Here is a 5000-nt window from a genome sequence, read left to right as displayed (position 1 = left end):
AACCCTATAGGAGGGTGGCATGCTGGTGGGCGTTTTTGCCCGGATAGGCACTAGAATGTGCAGATTTTGGGCGTTTTTGCCTGGATAGGCTAAGGAATGGGCATGCTTTGGGCGTTTTTGCCCGGATAGGCACCGGAATGCTTGGCCTTGGCTTGTCCTAGCAAGGCATTGCTGGGTTGGGCTCCCTTGGCCTTTTGGGCGCCTTGGACGATGTCTTGCGAAGACCATGGGCACAAGGCCATGGCATATGGTGAGGAAAGGACCACGGTTGCCAAGGTTAGGCACCGGAATGCTTGGCCTTGGCTTGCCCTAGCAGGGCATTGCTGGGTTGGGCTCCCTTGGCCTTTTGGGCGCCTTGGACGATGTCTTGCGAAGACCATGGGCACAAGGCCATGGCATATGGTGAGGAAAGGACCACGGTTGCCAAGGTTAGGCACCGGAATGCTTGGCCTTGGCTTGCCAAAGCAGGGCATTGCTGGGTTGGGCTCCCTTGGCCTTCCGGGCGCCTTGGACACTGTCTTGGGAAGACCATGGGCACAAGGCCATGGCATATGGTGGGGAATGGACCACGGTTGCCAAGGCTAGGCATATAGAGAGGAATCGCATTTTTGCCCGGATAGGCACCGGAATGCTTGGCCTTGGCTTGCCATAGCAGGGCATTGCTGGGTTGGGCTCCCTTGGCCTTCCGGGGGCCTTGGACGCTGTCTTGGGAAGACCATGGGCACAAGGCCATGGCATATAGTGAGGAATGGACCACGGTTGGCAAGGCTAGGCATATAGAGAGGAATGGACCACGGTTGCCAAGGTTGCGCAAGTTTTGGGCATTTTTTGCCCGGATATGCCCAAGTATGCCCCGATAGGCCCGTTACGCCCCGGTATGAACGCGTATGCCCGGATAGACTCGGTATGCCTTGGGATACATGCGTATGCCCCGATAGGCTTGGTACGCCCCGATATGCGCACGTGTGCCCCAGTAGGGCTCGGTATGCCCCGGTATGTACGCGTGTGCCCCGATAGGCCCGGTATGCCCCGATATGCACACGTGTGCCCCAATAGGGGTCGGTATGCCCCGGTAGGTACGCGTGTGCCCCGTAATGCACGTTTCGCAGATCTCCCCGCATGTCCCGCCCCTATATGTAATACTTACTTACTTACTTACTTTCTTTCTTGCTTGCTTGCTTGCTTGCAATGGTTGGGAGTGCCCGGCATGCCCCGCTGCAGAGACCAAGGGCGCAATGACTTGGCACCGCGGATGCCGGGACTCCGGCACTTCCCGTGGCACTGATGGTTGGTTCCAAAGACAAAAGGCCGTGCAAGGCCACCGCACCGCGGATGATTTTGCTCGTGCTGGCGCCGTTGTGTGGCCAAAGAACATGCGCGAATGCTCGTGTCGGAAGGGTTGGTGTCCTGGCCCCGCGGGTGTCACGAATGCTCGGTTGCGAAGACCATGGGACCAGAGCCATGGCACGTCGGATGATGGCTCCAGCTGGCGCCCCGGCACTTTCTGTGGCATTGATGCTCGGTTTCAAAGACAAACGTGCGCAGGGCCAGGGGACCGCGGATGACTGCTCGTGCTGGCCCCGTTGGGCGGCATTGATGGTCGGTTGCAAAGAAAATGCGCGATTGCTCGTGTCGGGGCCTGGCAAGCCAAGGCCAAGCGAGCCATGGCAACGCGGATGATGGCTCGCTAGTGCTGGCGCCGTGCACAGTGGCCTCGCACACTCGCCCTGCACGCTTCCCTTGCACGCAGCCTTGCACACTAGCCTCGCATGCGAGCCTTGCACCCTAGCCATGCAAACTAGCCTTGCACGGTAGCCATGCACACAAGCCGTGCACATTAGCCATGCGCACAAGCCCCGCACACTAGCCTTGCGCACAACCCTTGCACACAAGCCATGCACTCGAGCAATGCACACAAGCCTTGCACTCAAGCAATGCACACAAGCCCTGGACACTAGCCTTGCACACGGGCCTGGCACACAAGCCTTGGGCACTAGCCTTGCGCACTAGCGTTCCACATGAGCCTTGCACACTAGCCTTGGACACTAGCCTTGCACACAGGCCTTGCACACTAGGCATGCTTGGGCGAGCTGATCCCGCATCAAGTCGACGGGTCTAGGCATTCTTGGGCGCAGATCCCGCATCGTCTCGTCGCGTCTGGGCGCAAACACGTCGCGTCTCGTTGCGTCTTCAGAAGTCGTCGCTAACAGCACCTTTGGTTGCCACTGGTGGTTAGGCTGGTTGGTTGCGCAAACCCTATAGGAGGGTGGCATGCTGGTGGGCGTTTTTGCCCGGATAGGCACTAGAATGTGCAGATTTTGGGCGTTTTTGCCTGGATAGGCTAAGGAATGGGCATGCTTTGGGCGTTTTTGCCCGGATAGGCACCGGAATGCTTGGCCTTGGCTTGTCCTAGCAAGGCATTGCTGGGTTGGGCTCCCTTGGCCTTTTGGGCGCCTTGGACGATGTCTTGCGAAGACCATGGGCACAAGGCCATGGCATATGGTGAGGAAAGGACCACGGTTGCCAAGGTTAGGCACCGGAATGCTTGGCCTTGGCTTGCCAAAGCAGGGCATTGCTGGGTTGGGCTCCCTTGGCCTTCCGGGCGCCTTGGACACTGTCTTGGGAAGACCATGGGCACAAGGCCATGGCATATGGTGGGGAATGGACCACGGTTGCCAAGGCTAGGCATATAGAGAGGAATTGCATTTTTGCCCGGATAGGCACCGGAATGCTTGGCCTTGGCTTGCCATAGCAGGGCATTGCTGGGTTGGGCTCCCTTGGCCTTCCGGGGGCCTTGGACGCTGTCTTGGGAAGACCATGGGCACAAGGCCATGGCATATAGTGAGGAATGGACCACGGTTGGCAAGGCTAGGCATATAGAGAGGAATGGACCACGGTTGCCAAGGTTGCGCAAGTTTTGGGCATTTTTTGCCCGGATATGCCCAAGTATGCCCCGATAGGCCCGTTACGCCCCGGTATGAACGCGTATGCCCGGATTGACTCGGTATGCCTTGGGATACATGCGTATGCCCCGATAGGCTTGGTACGCCCCGATATGCGCACGTGTGCCCCAGTAGGGCTCGGTATGCCCCGGTATGTACGCGTGTGCCCCGATAGGCCCGGTATGCCCCGATATGCACACGTGTGCCCCAATAGGGGTCGGTATGCCCCGGTAGGTACGCGTGTGCCCCGTAATGCACGTTTCGCAGATCTCCCCGCATGTCCCGCCCCTATATGTAATACTTACTTACTTACTTACTTTCTTTCTTGCTTGCTTGCTTGCTTGCAATGGTTGGGAGTGCCCGGCATGCCCCGCTGCAGAGACCAAGGGCGCAATGACTTGGCACCGCGGATGCCGGGACTCCGGCACTTCCCGTGGCACTGATGGTTGGTTCCAAAGACAAAAGGCCGTGCAAGGCCACCGCACCGCGGATGATTTTGCTCGTGCTGGCGCCGTTGTGTGGCCAAAGAACATGCGCGAATGCTCGTGTCGGAAGGGTTGGTGTCCTGGCCCCGCGGGTGTCACGAATGCTCGGTTGCGAAGACCATGGGACCAGAGCCATGGCACGTCGGATGATGGCTCCAGCTGGCGCCCCGGCACTTTCTGTGGCATTGATGCTCGGTTTCAAAGACAAACGTGCGCAGGGCCAGGGGACCGCGGATGACTGCTCGTGCTGGCCCCGTTGGGCGGCATTGATGGTCGGTTGCAAAGAAAATGCGCGATTGCTCGTGTCGGGGCCTGGCAAGCCAAGGCCAAGCGAGCCATGGCAACGCGGATGATGGCTCCAGCTGGCGCCCCGGCACTTTCTGTGGCATTGATGCTCGGTTTCGAAGACAAACGTGCGCAGGGCCAGGGGACCGCGGAGGACTGCTCGTGCTGGCCCCGTTGGGCGGCATTGATGGTGTGTTGCAGAGAGCATGTGCGATTGCAAGTGTCGGCCGGGTTTGGGTTCCCTTGGGCTTTCGGGTGCCTTGGACGCTGTCTTGCGAAGACCATGGGCACAAGGCCCCGTCCTGGCCCCTTGTTCGATTCGCTCTCGTCTTGCGCTTGCTTCCAAGGTCCTCCATGACCTTCCCCATGGCCTTGCTAGATCCCCCCCATGACGCATGACCTCTGTCCGTTGATTGGTTTTGAGTGCACACCATGCCCGGCTTGGCACCGTGTTGTCGCGTGAGTGGCATTTGGATCGTGCATGCTGGTGGGCTACCTGCCAATGCGCACAAGCCTTGCACACTAGCCTTGCGCACGAGCCTTGCACAAAAGCCTTGGACACAAGCCTTGCGCACAAGCCATGCGCACAAGCCTTGGACGCTAGCCTTGCACACAAGCCATGCATACAAGCCTTGCTCACAAGCCTTGGGCACTGGCCCATCGCAGTAGCCTTGCACACAAGCCTTGCGCACTAGCTTTGGGCACGAGCCTTGCGCACTTGCCTTGGGCACTAGCCTTGCACACAACCCTTGGGAACTAGCCTTGCGCACCAGCCTTGCCCACAAGCCTTGCACACCAGCCTTGCACACTAGCCTTGCATACAAGCCTTGCACACTAGCCTTGCACACAGGCCATGCTCACTAGCCTTGGGCACTAGCCTTGCACACAGACCTTGGGCACTAGCCTTGCGCACTAGCCTTGCCCACGAGCCTTGCACACTAGCCTTGCACGCAGGCCTTGCACGCTAGGCATGCTTGGGCCAGCAGCTCCCGCATCAAGTCGGCGGGTGTAGGCACGGTTGGGCGCAGATCCCGCATCGCCTCGTCGCGTCTGGGCGCAAACCCGTCGCGTCTCGTTGCGTCTTCAGAAGTCGTCGCTAACAGCACCTTTGGTTGCCACTGGTGGTTAGGCGGGTTGGTTGCGCAAACCCTATAGGAGGGTGGCATGCTGCGGGGCGCTGGAATGCGCAGGCTTAGGGCGTTTTTGCCCGGATAGGCACTGGAATGTGCTGGTTTTGGGCGTTTTTGCCTGGATAGGCTAAGGAATGGGCATGCTTTGGGCGTTTTCC

This window comes from Tasmannia lanceolata, unplaced genomic scaffold (assembly GCF_043159265.1).
Source record: "Tasmannia lanceolata isolate RefF3 unplaced genomic scaffold, GAP_Taslan_0.1 ptg000398l, whole genome shotgun sequence".
Taxonomy (NCBI): Eukaryota; Viridiplantae; Streptophyta; class Magnoliopsida; order Canellales; family Winteraceae; genus Tasmannia; species Tasmannia lanceolata.
This window is presented reverse-complemented; position numbering follows the sequence as displayed.